Genomic DNA, 15,846 nt, shown 5'->3' with positions numbered 1-15,846 from the left:
GAGATGATAGCAGCTTGAAAATAATAATAGCTAATGATAAGTTACAGTCTGTTAAGTTTGGGTGACTTTATTTTTTAGCATTTTAATCTTATATATGTAAATACTTACATTATGATGTTACAGATATAGAAATTAGTGCAAAATCTAGTGTCAAACAGCTGCTTTGCTCTTTTAAACAGCTGGCATCACTGCTAAACAATGCTAAACAAAGATGGTGAGGATGTTTGCATAAGTTTCTTATGCTATTTTAATTATTAACTGCAGCATGCAATGTACACAGAATCCAAAACACAGACAGTGGAAAGGACTCAACATACCTGCCAACATCAGCTGGTTAATCTGTGGCCCTGTTCAAACCTGGCTATAACATGCAGCTGAGGTCCGATCACAAGTGGAAAGTTGTAGCGCAAAGTGTCCTGAGCCACATTGAAGGACCATCTACTCAGCTGATATCCTGTGCCACAGTGTAATTTGTCCCACCACAGTTTCATAATGGACTGAAAATATTTCTTCATTGTAGAGCTATGCAAAGTACATTGATTCGCTCAGCCCCTCCCTGCTCTCATTTAGTCTTTCCACAGAAATGATATACAGTGGGGTCCAAAAGTCTGATACCACTTTGCCATTCAGGAATATGTGTTTATTTTCATAAAGAGCAGGAAAGTGATCAGATCACGAAGAAGCATGTAATGCCAGGTCTGAACAGGGTCTGTGAACATTAGCTACAAAGCAACACAAACAGGCAACAAAGCAAGGTTCAGCCTCGCACAGCTGCTAGCAAAAGGCTTGACTACCAATCGGGCAATGCCTCAATGCTCCAGAACTTTTGGTTGTGCGGAAATTACATGCAGTAATTTGATTAATTACAGATTTGTTAGCCAATACACACCACTATAGGACAGTGAAAACTGACATGGTAAGGGCCCTGAGGTAGCCTCAGCAGTTTCACTCACAGTGTCCTATAGAGGAGATTATTACAAACTAATTGATATATTTATCTTGGCGCCATCTTAATACATTGTAGAATGACTTTATATCACATCTAATCACAATATCAATCATATCAATTAAGTGAAATGCGTAGGACATATCACTCAGGCTTGAATGAATAGCCTGAATCGAAAGGTCCTAATTGCATTGCATTAAGGTAAATTAAGCTTTGAAATGATCTGCACAGAATTTATTGTTTATTTTATGTGTGCATAAAAGCTATTAACTACAATATTTAGTTACTTTTAAACATTTGGCATCTTAAAACTGCCTTGCCAAGCACCATGCAACCTTTTATCTTTCTCTTCAGCATCATTGATGTCGTTTCACTTGATGTGCAAGGCACTTAAAACAAAGTGGAGCATGAACTGCCCAATCAGCCATCTACTGCTTTGACATTCATGTCAAACAGAGAGCACTTTTTCCCTCGCTGTGCCAAACTAACATCTTCATGCTTTTTGAAAAGATAAAGCATCACACTGCCAGATCTCCACACCGAAGAATCTCTCACGCACGCATGTTTTCATTTCCCGCCATCTGTCTGATGATGCTAAATTCTTGTCTGGGTGTCTTCTGATTCAGGTTCATTGTGGTTTCACAGGCTGTTGGTGTCTCGGTATGTAGTGTGCAAATGCTAATCCTGAGATATACATCATTAACAGCTCATGCTGATAATGAACTCTAATGCTTTCTTAACCAAAGGGCAGCGCTGCCTAATCAACTGTCAAATTTAACAGATTTGTTTTCAAAAAGTCTGTGCTGATGGATTTGCTTCCTTGCTGAACAGGCATGAACCCTCCCATATTGTTCCATTTGATTCATGAACAATAACATGCAAATGTGCACAGAATCCGAAGCACTGACAGAGGCGGCGGCCTTGTTAGCCAACTTGTATTTTCCCTGCACAAGAAACATAGATCTGAGAAACTTGATGAATAATGTTTTAATGTAAATATGTCTATGAGCTGAAATCCATCATGTCACTACAACATGTGTAAACAACAAAACATGAAACCATTCTGTCAATAAAAAGGCTTGTTAAAAACCAGGAAGTATCAAACAGACCAACGTCTTGCCCATCTGGTTTCAGTAATGGCTTTGGTATTGGAAAATATATCTCAGATGTGGACTTTGCTTTCTAATCATTACTTCAGCTGCCTTCAAAAGAGCCCCAGAAAACCTGGGGCCAAGATCCAGCTTTGTCCTATTAAGAGATGATCTGCAAAAAACATCCTGTTGGATTCGTCGTCTCGCTGAAAACCTCAAATTGACAGAGCTGATGAAGTACTATTTTGATTGGTTCCACGTCAGAGGCTAGGAAAGTATTCAATTATCCATCCAACATTAATGCCACACACTTGATTTCAGTCTGTGCAAGATGCTACTATTTTGACAATTGCAGGTTTAACTGGATAGAGAGTTCTTAGATACATATGCATCAGAAATTGCCAAACCTGCTAAAAGTGCTTTTGTTTTCCCAAAAATCTTGATTGTACACTTCCTTTTGTGCATATTGTCTGGTTAACAAGTTAATGATATGGTATCAGAAATATAGCTACTAAAATTTATTGATCTTCGCAAAATTATGTGCATTATACAGAACTTTAATTCAGATGACAGATCCTATGTTCAGGGGTAAAACCTACAACAATAAAACATTAACCAACACAACAATAGCTTTATACAGTCACCATGCATTTAGATCAGTATGTCTCTGTTACAATCTCAATTCAAGCTGGCATTGTATACATCATAAAGACAGCATTCGTTGTTGAGTTTTTGCACCATTATAAAGCATTTTAGTGTCTTTTACCTCACTGTTTTGGTTTTACAGCTCGCAACTTTACTTTTGATTCACTCTCACTGCTCACATCAGCATCATTTCCAGTGGAAACTTAACCAGCACAGCACACAGACTACCTACCTAGATAGCAACATGTTGGACAACATAAAGGAGGATTTAGTGCCTAAAGAGCGAGATATTTTTCTCTCATCAGGGTGGAAACCAAAACAGAGCAAAAAGAAGATTTATAATGTTGCTTTTTTGTAAGGCATGTAAATAAACCACTGCTTGCTTACCTATATGAAATTTATAGGGTTTAACATATATTGCATTTAAAGTTTGTTGTGCTGCCCCCAAATGACCTAAGGAAGTCATGCAGGTTTAAGTCATTACATAAAACTTACATTTTTGACACTATGTATGGCTGGTATTGTATTAGCGCAAATAATGTAATACAAAAGATAGTATTGAACAAGTTTGGTGTTGCTGTCTTCGACAAACCTGCTCACTGTCTTCTTTAGTCTGCTTTATTCAAATAAATGTGACATGATTTGCTCGGCTGTGCTGTAGACAAACTTCACTTCTTCTGTCACATTTCTGACAGAGTAGCAGCTCAAGGCATGTCTGCTGCCCCAAGTAGTCAGTGCATGTCATTTCAAATTGAATCTTTGGCCCTGTAGAAGCAAAATGAACCATTACCACCAGCAGCCACGTGTTTTAAGTTACTCCGCAAATACTACAGCCTGATGTATCTCATTCCTCTGTGCTATCAAAGCTCCATTGCTGTCCAAAAACAATTAAAAATAAATTAGTAACACACCTTACACCTTTACACTGGGCAACATACAGTATTCCACCATTACCATAAACACACACACTGTAGTTTATTTTAATTCAATACCACCCGCTCAATTCCATCTTCCTGCTGCTGGTTCTTATCTTGCTGGACCACATCCTGCTGTTTGTACTCTCCAACATGGGCATCTTAGGCAATCCTGTCTCACTGGACGCTTCTTTAATGTATCTTGGCAAGGACAAACATTCTTATCCCATTCCCTCACTACAGAGGTTCCCCAAAGATCAATGATGGGACCCCTTCACTTTGCAATATACATCACCTTCTTGGGTTCAATTATCCAGTTGCACTTCTCATATCACTGCTATGCAAATGACACCCAACTATACCTGTTGTTCCAGATCTCGGCTTGTTTCTCTGACATATCCACATGGATGAAGGAATACCACCTTTAACTAAACGTCTCTAAGACTGAACTCATCATCTCTGCCGATCATTCTCTCCATCATGATACCGCTGCAGCACCACTGCACTATTCAACATAAGAAAAATCAGGTCTTACCTGACTCAGTATGGCACCCAGCTCCTGGTACAGGCCATGATTATCTCTCGCTTCAACTACTGCAATGTCCATCTGGCAGTCCTCCCTTCAAGCACAGTGAAACCCTTACAGCGTGTTTGGTCTTTAAACAGCCTAAAGGTGCACATGTCACTCGCCTGCCTGAGTCAAATTCAAATCACTACTGCTTGCCTTCAGAGTAACTTCTGGGTTTGTATTCAGCATCTACTTGAGCTCAGTCATACTGGCTTATACCAGGAACACACTGCCTGTGTTGCATGTGCGTGGCAGTTGTGCATCTGCAGCTGAAAATAAAAAATTTGAAACCTGTTTTAATGATGTTTGTTAAAAAACTGCAGCGCTCAGCTGTGTGGGAAATTACTGAGCCCCTTTTTAAAAATAGAGCTATATTTGTGAATTGTGACTGAGTGAATTTGAAGAGGCCACAGGCAAAACACGTTTGTTTGCTCTCAATAAAATAGTTTGCTCTCAATAAAATAGTGACTCAATAAAAGTCACAGTGAAGTCATCTCAGTGTTCAGTGGTTTGATTTTCACCATATTTGTGACCCTTTTGAAAAACATTACATCTTCAGTGGAACCCAGTGGGCTTTAGTCTGAGAGACACAGACTGGGGTTGGGAAATCAACACACTGTGTATTTACTATTTTCAAAATATTTTCTTTATAGTTTCTGTACAAATGTTTCCTATTAAAACTTTATCACACTAACATTTCAGAAAACTGCTTGGCAACGACTTTTCCTAACATCTGAGATGATAGTGAATGATGTGTACCTCAATACCGGGAGAGGGGCTGCACTTATCTCTTTCTCTCCTGTGTTTCACAGACACATCTGGGGAACTTTTCGACACCACTGTCTATTTAAGATGCAACTCCACATCCTCACGTTAACAGGAGGAAACAATAAAGTGTTATTAAGACTTATAGCACAAATATTTGGCAGCAAATAAGCCATCGTCACATGACTTTCCTTTTTCTTTTTTTTTTCTTCATCAGGTCCAAATGTTTTGTTTTATGGATCTCTGAACCATGGCTGAGCCTTGAGGTTTTAAAAAGTGAGGTACCTCTCTGTTCTTAATCCACGTATGTGCCTTCAAAGCTGCTGCTGTTTCCCCCAACTACTATAAAACCATCCTTTGTATTTAATGGTATAGCTGTATTCTCTGTTTTATGGTGCACCATCAGTAGCCAGGAATTTAAAAGGGTCATTTTGGAGGACTTTGTGTGGGCGGCTCAGTCAACCATAATACACTCTGTCATAAAGTAGGAAGATGTATACAAATCACATTGAGAATGTATCATTGAAATGATTTCCTGTAGGTAAACATGAAAAAATATGTCCTCTTTAACATAGTTTGGACTGGAGATTGAAATTTTAAAATACAACACTGGCATGACTAGAGCTTCTCCAGAGTGTGTGACTGCATACATTTACAAGTCATTTAAATACAGAAGCGTTTTTGGCTCTTTTAACTGACCCTGAGCTACAGAGCAAACCGTTAATGTCTCCGGCTCTTCTGCTGGAATCTGAAAGAGGGATGAGTCGGCACACTGCCTTAGACACCAGGTTCCTCTGGAATTCACAGATTGTACGCAAATTGGCGGATTAGTCATCACTCTTCTGGCTGTTAAACCGCCCAGAACCTCAGGCTGTTTGCATCTTTCTAGTGGGACTCGCTGTGTACGATTATGACTCTAACAGCCATTGAAATCCAGGGGGAGAAGATGATAACCTGAAAGGAAAATAAAACAGAGAAACAATTGTTTTCTTTTTCACACAAGTCCACAAGGGAGTAGGAGGGGGGGAGGTGGGGGGTGGACTACACATGTGGCCAGCAGCCATATGTTTTTGAATAATAGCCATTAGTTTTAAGAGGATGATGTCATTGTAGGTTTGCTGTTCCAGTAACTATATTCCTCCAGTCCTGGATCAGATCCCTGAAATGACTCCTGCAATGCATGATTTCTATTCCGCACTGAGGACGTTGAGGAAATATTTGCAGTAAACATGGATTGATCGGTGAGTGTGTTCCTTCAGCCTGATCACATAAAGGTATAATTAGATCAGGCTTTTGTTGCTTTAGAAATAAGCTGTCAGGGGGAGAAAAAGAAAACGTCTTTCCACAGCAGAGGTATATTTTTGATTCACTTGGATTTTAATTCATAGCTTTCAGCAAGCAGTTAAATCTCTTCCTCTTAAGAAACCTCTCACTGAGGCTTATCCTCTCTGCCTGTGGACCTGGGCGAAGATGTGAGCAAGCATGAGTCTCAGGATAAAGGTTGTATGGTGCCAGTGTCAACATGGCCATGCTGTTTTGGAAGCACTTCACTGACGATCAATCACCAGTGACCAGCCACAAGTTGTAAAAACATTTGGTGAAAAAAAAAGAGGATTTATGATTGGTCATTAAAAACCATGAAGACCTGTCAGAAACAACCACAGAGAGTAATTCAAAGTTGTGCTACAATGGAAGCAGCTGGGTCAACTTTTGGGACCTGATGTTAAAATGTTTGGGATGATTGATTCCTGGGGAGAATTAACTATTGGTAGATGCTTTTAACAGCAGTCAGATGTTGAAATTTAGAAAAAGTTATATTTAATAAGTTATTCGCTGGTTTCCACTTCATTATAAGTTGGTTTAGGAGTTCATGAAAAACAAAAGAAATCCATTCTACATTCCCACAAAGCCTTTGTTTATGTAATCTTTCCTTTCAAGACTATAAATCCACATAATGTCAATCAGTTTGCTACTTCATAAAAATTTAAAACATAGAAAACTATTCTGCAAATAAAATTGCGGGCACACTGACTTGGGCGGGTTTCCTTGTTTGCAACACACACAAGGCACATTTACAACAAATTCTTCAGCTGCATCAGGCATACAGCTCTTTAGCTGATGCATGAGGAGCAAGCTTCATGGCTCCGAATCAGCCAAATCCATCATGACAGCCCGTTAAAAGTTCAGTTGTTGCTCAATGCTGCCTCTCCTGCTTCCAAAGCCAACAATTTTAAGTGAATTTCATAAATTGTTCCCCCAATAAACCACAAGCAGCTGTTACTTAGCAAAGTTATGACCAGGATGTAGAGGGAGAGCAAACCCACTTAAACTCACTTTCACCAGGATTTAATTGCACTCTGGAGTTTACTCATTCCTCTGACACGCAGCTTCATTACCGAAGCATTGTTTACAGTAATGTGTACTGAGATCATTTTTTTAAACTGTCAAACATCTCACATCAAAACTAACAGTTTTCTCCTAAATCCATCCAATATGGGCCTCCTACAGATTATACACCATGTACTAATGTTGGTAATGCACTGCTGTTGCAGTGAACTCATACCAAGGGTCTGTTAAGAAATAATTTGGTAGTGGGGGGAGAAAAGAGGGATAGTCATGTATTTTTTATTTTTGCTAAAGAAGACGTCCTCCAAATTAAATAACAGCAGAATGACATCATATATCTGTGCCTTTCAAAACAATTACAAATTACAGTCAGAAAAGTTAAAAAAAAAAAAGTAAATGGTTAAAGTTTGGTTGCGAGTTAGGTATGAAAACAGTTTAGGGTTAGGAAAGATTAAGATTAAAATGACTCCTGTGTGCAGGTCGGGGGTACGTCTTTTAAGGTTAGGGGAAAATTGTGGTTGTGGTTAGAAAAACAATGCTGGCTGTTAATGTAAACAGGAAACAAACAGCTGTCTCCTGTATTAAGCCTCAGGCTACGTCATCATTACCATGTTTACGTTTTAAAACAACATTTTAAAACAACTTTTTTTAAATGAAGACGATCTCCGTTTTTGTATTACCATTCACGTGCACTTAGCACGCGTAAACCAATGTAAACAGGAACCAGATTGTCTACTCTGCAGTTGATTAGTTGCACAAAATACTATGAACAAGGGACAGTAAAGGCAGCTTTAGCATTAAAATGTAGAATTTGACTTAATAACAGCTGCTAGCAAAGACAACAAGGTCATTAACGCTTGTAATTCATTATTCATGTTGCGTTCACCACTGGTAGTTGAGGCTGATAATACCCAATCAGGGAGCGACGGTGGGTGTCTATATTTTCCAAAGGTTTCCGTTTGCACGTTTTGTTGTCCCATTCATCCATCCTGACCCCCTCCCTGTGCAACCTTTGTGCTTCTATAAGACGTCCGCTGGCTGAGCTGGCTGACTTCCTCTTGGCTACCAACAAACATAAATGGAAATGTTATTGTACTGAATGGATTAAATTTGAATAAGAAACAGTCGTTTATTGTGGTTTGTGATGCTAGGAAAAATGCCCAAATTACAACAACTCTTTTTCCAATGATTGTGTCTGGGCCAATGTCAATTACACCGCACAGAATGACTACTATGCCACACAGAATCCTCACCCCCTAGAACATTAGTCCATTCACCTATAAGATCAAACTGCTGACAAGAAGTGCAAAGAAAAAAATTGGATCACAAACCAGACGTTAGAAATGCAAACAAAAAGAGAGACAATGCAAGATTTTGGATGCCAATCACATGTCTATGCATTTCTGATTGTAGCTCTGTCATGTTTTACAATGATAATATTTCTTGGTTGCAGTTCATGTCAGATGGTTTGACATCCCACGTACCGCCCCTAGCAAATAATTAAGTTATGAGACACACGTCTGTCAAAGTGCAACTTCACAACACCAACTGCCAATGTGACATCTTGTCACAAAGTTGTTTATTTTTAGAAAGTTTTCTTTCCTTTATTTTCAACTTTGTGAGCTGTTGGAATCATCATCTACATTTCTGTTCCTTCCACCTGAATGACCCCTCCAATCAACTGAGAATTTTTTATGTCCATTTAAACCTACTTCATTTATACAGTAAGTGTACCCTATGCACAGATTAGCTGTTAACAGTCAGATAGGGCTTATTGATTGGCAACATCCTATGCTGCAAAAGAAGTGGTATTTTTTAAAACCTCTTAAAACCTCACCTGCCGCTGAATAGGTCAGATTACAAACCATGCGGCTGCTGTGGCTGAGGAGGTAGAGCATGTCGTCCACTAATCAGTAGGTCGGTATAATCTGATTCCCAGCTCTTCCATTCTGCATGTCGAAGTGTCCAAAGATACTGAGCCCTGGATCGCCCCCGATGTATCATCGGTGTGTCAGTGTGTTTGAAATAGAAAACTGATGTATGTATACAAAATCAGACTAGAAAAGAGCTATATAAGTGCAGTCCATTTACCATGGTGTGTCTTTTTTTTTCTTTTTCATTTTTGAACCATTTCTGGAGTCATCACACTGTTTATAATAATGTTACACAAACAGAAAAAAGTACATGAGGGTCTGCGTGATGTAAATTTTGTCATTGGAGGGTGTATGCGAGACTCCTGTGCAGATGTCTGTGTACCCATCCATTAACAAGGGTGCCAACTAAGCATGAGCTGGAAAACAAACACAGACGCTGAGTTCAAATAGAGGCTGTGTGAGGAGGTCTGCCGCTACCCTCACCCCTGCAATTCAGCTTATCTTTACCTGGATGTTGCCATTTTGCATGGATGTCACATGTATGGAACGCATCCTCCATGTTGAGTATAAAAGAGCAGTTGTCCGTGTATGCGTCTGCAAGCAAGTATAACTAAGACCTTACATGCAGTTGTACAGTTGTCGAATGAAAGTTGTTGTTTTCACTAAAACTACAAATGCTAGCATCATGTTGGTGAGAAAAAGTCAGAGCCAGGGTGATTAGGATTAATCCTGTAGGAACCATGAATGTCTTTCCATCCTTCTGGCATGGCTAAAAAAAGATCATCAAGATAGGAAAATAGAAAAAAAACATTTGACAGTGTTGATTTACAAGTGCCTCCTGAATGAGCAGTTCAGAAACTCCAACACAGCAGTTATTGAAGGTAAGTTAGTCACTTATAATAGCAGCTTTCACTGACTCCTTTCTCCCAGGTTAGTTTCATCACGCCCTTTGTAACTGCAGCACATCAGTGATTATTCTCGGAGTTGCCTCTCTACCTCCCTCCAGAGACTGGCTTTGAACCTCGGCCGCCTACTTATTATGTGATCATGATATATTAATGCTAAAAAGACAGCTTTATGGGGGTTTTCCACCAGAATTGAACATTGCAAATTTAGTTTTCCTGGCACCCTTCCCTTTGGAAAATGTTGAGGGCACAGGTGGTCTTTGAAAAGACAGCACATATTTGGGTGCTGTAATTATGATTTCCTCAGGTAACATGTGAAACTATTCACACAAGAGTCGCTCAGAAAAGGTGCGATAACCCCATATGGAAATGTAATATATGACATACAGTATATGCCCCTACAACAAAAGTGATATTGCCATTTATGTTACCTATAAATATCACATATATACATCCTCTGAATATATGAAGATATTTAATAACATATATGAAATCGTAAAATCGTTGTAAAATTTGTATGTACATGTATTAAAAATTTCTATAAGATGAATTTTTATATGGTTTAACATGTTGCGACCGTATATTAATGATAATGATATATGTGAGTAATGAATAATGATATATATTTGATGTATATATTCACATAACAACATACATATAAAAGGTCTATATGCTATATATGTTTTTCTTATTCATTTTAAGTAAAAATGTCTCTCTTCCCATTCTGGGAAAGTGAGTTGGACCCCACTAATGGGCTTTGGGATGTGTATATATATATATATATATATATATATATATATATATGTAATATATCATATATGATAAACGTATATAATGTATAGTAATGTATATAGTATATATGTCTACATACAGAATACATACATTAAAATACATGAGCTAGAGATACATGTCAATAAATGGAATTGATCCAATTTGTAATAGGTTTCATATATAATTCCTACATATATATTTAATATATGGAAATTCAATATATTACACCGGTCTATTGGACTAAATGCACAGTTTTAACAACTTTGTGCATCATTTGAAATAGCATATCTAAACTGTAGCATTCAGATATTGTATGTTTGCATGTACCAATAAGCAAGGATCAACGACCAAAAGTTTCATTAGAGTCACTGTAAAAGCCTCAGTTATTGAGTGGATTCTTGGACTTCTCCAAGACATTAGACATTAAAGCGTAAAGTGGCTGTTAGATTATAGACGCTTAGATAATTTTGTAAATTATGGTTGATAAGGGCTGCAGGTGATGTAGAAAGACAGTCTAGTGTTTGTTTGCTTAATGACCTACAATTTAGATGTTTGAGGTCTATCTATAAATTTAGATTATTGAGGCTTATTTGAACTTGAATACTCTGTATGTGGGTTGGATCAGTCATGTGAGTCATGAGGCGGATTGTGATACTAAACAGGAGCTCTAAAAGTAAATCTCCCAAAGCTCATTTCCACCAGGGAAAGGAAAAAACTGTTGCCTACAGCAATGTTAGGTGTTACAGATAAGGAAATACACATGGTTAATCAAAATTAGGACCTTCTTTAGTTTTAGTATGTCCAAAAAAACTGAGACGCTAAATCTGTATGAGTGAATGATTCAAAGTTGACTTCTTCAAGTTAAATAATGAGTCATATTTAACTAACTAATGTTATTTTTGACTTTAAATGTCAAATATTTGCTTTAGTTTTTCAAAATTTTGACATAAGTAAAAATCTTGACTTGAGCTTATGATTTTTATTTGGTAATTCAAGATTTTGACTTAGTGTCTATGTTTGCGTTAGAAAGCAAAAATTTGATTTACCATCACTTATAGTTCCTAGGTTTCAGCTATTTTTATTTCCTAGAGGAAATGGCTTTCATACAAACCTGCTTCAAAGGCATAATGGGACTCTCCCCTTACCCAAAAACTAACTTCATCCCACAACACCAGCTGGAATGAGGAGGGAAAGGTTTACAGCCATAAATATAACATAGCCTAGTGGAGTGTTTACTGTGTGTAACAGGAAATGAAAATGGTGGCTTAACAGACATGATGTAATTGGTTGTTTTAGCTGACTTGTATCAGAAGTTCAACCCCCAAAGCAATGCACACATTCTTTAGAATAAGGAAGAAAAAAATCCCAGTCATTATTTGAATTCTGGTAGCTGCCACGCTAGCTGTTGTCCAATTAGCTTTGTTGAACTAAGACTAGCTAAACTGTGAATTTGTTGTCATACCAAAGAGATCTAATTTTACTAGCATTGTAGTGCCTGCATGGTATTGCTACTTCTTTAGCCTTATTCATCAGCAGTCTCTTCTACTGCATCTTTCTAGATGTATCTCTGCTGTTAACCAGCTGACAAATAGAAGCTAAAAGCTAGCTAACCAGTTTTACAAATAAAATAAACTGCGCATCTAGAAATTTGAGTTACTACAAATGTCAGTGTGATTTTGTTTGAGGTTTTCTTACCCCAGGAACACAACGTGGATTTCTATAAGGGAGCTAGCCCAGAATGTATCCCATAAGCAATGTTTGAACAATTATGAACCAATTGTTTCTGCATTGTTCTTGTAAAAACACATAGGTTTACATAGGTTAGCTGTCATCTTTTCAAGTTTCCCTACACAAAATCATGTATTCTTTAATTTTGTCAGTGTTTGTTCACCGCCACACTTAACACTGCGGGCTGCTGCCAACTCAAAGCTCATGAAAAAGAACCCAAGGCTGGTTGGCACCCTGTGATGAGCCTATCAAGTCTGGGCATGGCTTTTGACTGTGGTTTATTCACAACATGTCTGATGATTTGGGCCTTTGTGTTTGCTCTGATTAAATAAACTTGAAATCACAACCTGCTAAGATAACACTCATAAATTTTATGTCAGAATGATATTCCACTGGGAGGATTTTTCCAGATCTATCTGTTTATATAGAGCATTTAAGGGAAAATGTGTGTGGTTGCTCAAACACAGACACACACACACACACTTACTCACACACTCAAGTGGGAGCCATGGCTCATCAATGTCTTTTTCTACACTTAGCTTGCAGTGTAGACTGTGGTCTAACAGCCACAGTGGAGTCCAGGGTTTCTCAACTTTTCTGACCCAATTTTAAACCCACAAATTCCCATCATACCAGTTGTTCCACGAGTATAGATGTAGCTCCAATTGACAACATATCAATGTTAGAACCAAGTAAATTCACATAAGGTCTTGATCCAAAACTTGAGAAAATCTAGAGTCCCATATCAGAACTTCTGGGGTTTGAGCCAGTCATATTCTGTCAACAAGCCTTTTCAACTACAAAAGACCAACCTGGAAGTTTCCATATTTAAGCCTTCTGAGAGTGGTTCTTGTTTCCATTTCAGTTGCACTGTACTTTAAAAAAAAAAGTATGAAGGTCAGGAAATGCGTCATAAGCTTGATGTGACAATTATACTTTCACTCTTACTGAATATTCTCCTTAACTCTAGATTCAGACTATCATCTCTTCATTTGTCCAATATGCTGATTCCATCACTTTTCTGACGCAGTTTTTAAAAGCAGTGGTTGTTGCCTGATGATGGGAGTAGGTCCTATCAAACATGTGAGGTCACATTTTCTTGAAGTTATATCAAAGATAGGTTCCTGGAACTCAAAATTAGTATCAGTTCTTGGGCCAAAAGTAGGTTTTGGTATGTTCAAGTTGGGTCGTGTTTGCTGTGTTCTCGAGAGGAGTCCATTTGAATGGCCCACTGAGCTACCTGCTTAATTATCCGTTTGTCATGATGGATTTCTGTACAACAGAGTGATGACAGGTTGTGAATGTGCCATAGATCCACAAATGCATGAAGAATCTAGACTGTAGTCCATGCCTTAAAAAACACATTTTCCTACCACCAAAGGCCCAAATGAAAGAATTGTTGAGAAGGAAGTTTGGCATTGAAATGAAAGCAAAGTTGAGGAGGTTAGATGGATAGATGCATTTACACTAAACTCTGATGATCTGCTTTTAATTCTAACCTCATGTCAAGACATTTTCTTTTGTGAGTGAAGTTTACAATTTGGTGGATTTTTCTTATCTAACCATGACCAGAAGTTTATACAGCTTTAACTTTAAATAAATTGATGCTGTCAAAACATCAACCACAATCCAAAACCTAATCCTAATGCTATTTTCAACTAAAGCTGTTCCAATCAAGAAAGTTTTTAGTCAGTTTTTATCCACGCTAGAAATGTGTCTCGACTCATTCCACCACATATGTCCACAGTGAAGTCTCATGAGCTGTTGGATTTGACTGACTTTTCCTCTGGCGCCATCATCAGGTAAATATTTGATGTTGCCCAACACGTTTGTTTATGACAAAATACCTGCAAAACTAATGACATTTCCAATGTATACTTACTTTGTGGTTGGTGCAAATGTTTATCCAACAAATGTTAGCATGCTAACACTTAATCGCAAAGCTGTAACTGGTGTCTCGCACGGCAGCATATGTTACATGATGATGCAGCCAATAATTCCTTCATATAATTCCTGCAATACGTAACACAGGAACGATATTCATACACAAGATGGCAGTGTGTATGAACCTGCTTAGACTTTAACTCACTGCAGTGCTGCCACTTCTGACCCTCTGGAGCACCACTACAGCAACAGTGCTGTTGGATGGGTAGATAAATAGTGGGCTGGTGTAGGATAATTTTGGGTGACTAAATGAATATTATATATGTTCAGTACACCGCAGTATAAGCAAAAAGCCATTTCATGTATTGCTAATGAAATAAAGGGGTGCAAACTGCCGCCAATCTGGCAACACTGCTCACTTGTGCAGTAGTGTTAGTTTGGCTATTGCAGCATCTCATGCTAGCTAACATGTTGCGCACAAACAATAAAAGTGGATTGATTTTTAATTAAACAAAGATAGAGAGAAAAAGGCAGTGTGACAAACCAAGAAAATGAAGAGTTAGAGCATGCAGTAGGGGAGACAGGGCGGTTGCAACAAGAGACGGTTGCAACAAGTCCTATTCTTCCAATCAGAAACTTGCTAGAGTGATTACACTCATACTGCACGTGTTCAGTTAGACCCTCCCCCCACCAGGAAGACACATTCAACATCTGCTGCTGCATTTATTGAATAAAAAACTTGATTAGGAAGTATGAAAGTAATTTTTTTCTCTGACCTTTTGTATGAATTAAGCAAAACTTACTTAGTTTGAATCATTGTTTTGTTGACTTCTAAGTGACATGGTTAGCATGTGTTAAGGTCAGTGTGTCAATCTAGCACATGATGTTCTGTCATGGCTAATATTGAGGGGATCAAGGCGAGGATGTTGCAGAAGGGAAGAGCAGGCAGACTGCTGGTTGTCAAAGAGGTTATGCGCCTTATACGATGAGTATGATAAATTTCAAGGAAAAAAAAAATAGAGAGTGTGTCCAACTCTTTGTGTTTAATATGGAAACCCCCTCTGGTTTCCATTGAAGCAACTTGGATTGCATTTCCAAATCATGTACCAAAAATTACATAGTTTTTGGTGTTTCACTGTAAAGGTATCATGCCATTGTGCTACTCATAGAAAAAAATAGGGAAGACCACTGCCCTACATAAAGAGGGTAAACATGGTAATCGTACGTCCTAAACATCAGCATGATAATCTTATCATTCTGTGCATGTTAGCATCTTGTCATTAGTAGTGAAGTACAGCCTCATAGAACTGCTTGCATGACTATCGACTCTTATCCTTGTTGCATGCAACACAAAACGGTGTGTGCTGAGCTACTGACCTATTTCCTGACAGTCATAGCAGGAAAAACAC

Source organism: Seriola dumerili, unplaced genomic scaffold, assembly GCF_002260705.1.
Source record: "Seriola dumerili isolate Sdu_G_001 unplaced genomic scaffold, Sdu_1.0 BDQW01000017.1, whole genome shotgun sequence".
NCBI classification, from domain to species: domain Eukaryota; kingdom Metazoa; phylum Chordata; class Actinopteri; order Carangiformes; family Carangidae; genus Seriola; species Seriola dumerili.
Note: the sequence above shows the minus strand (reverse complement) of the source record.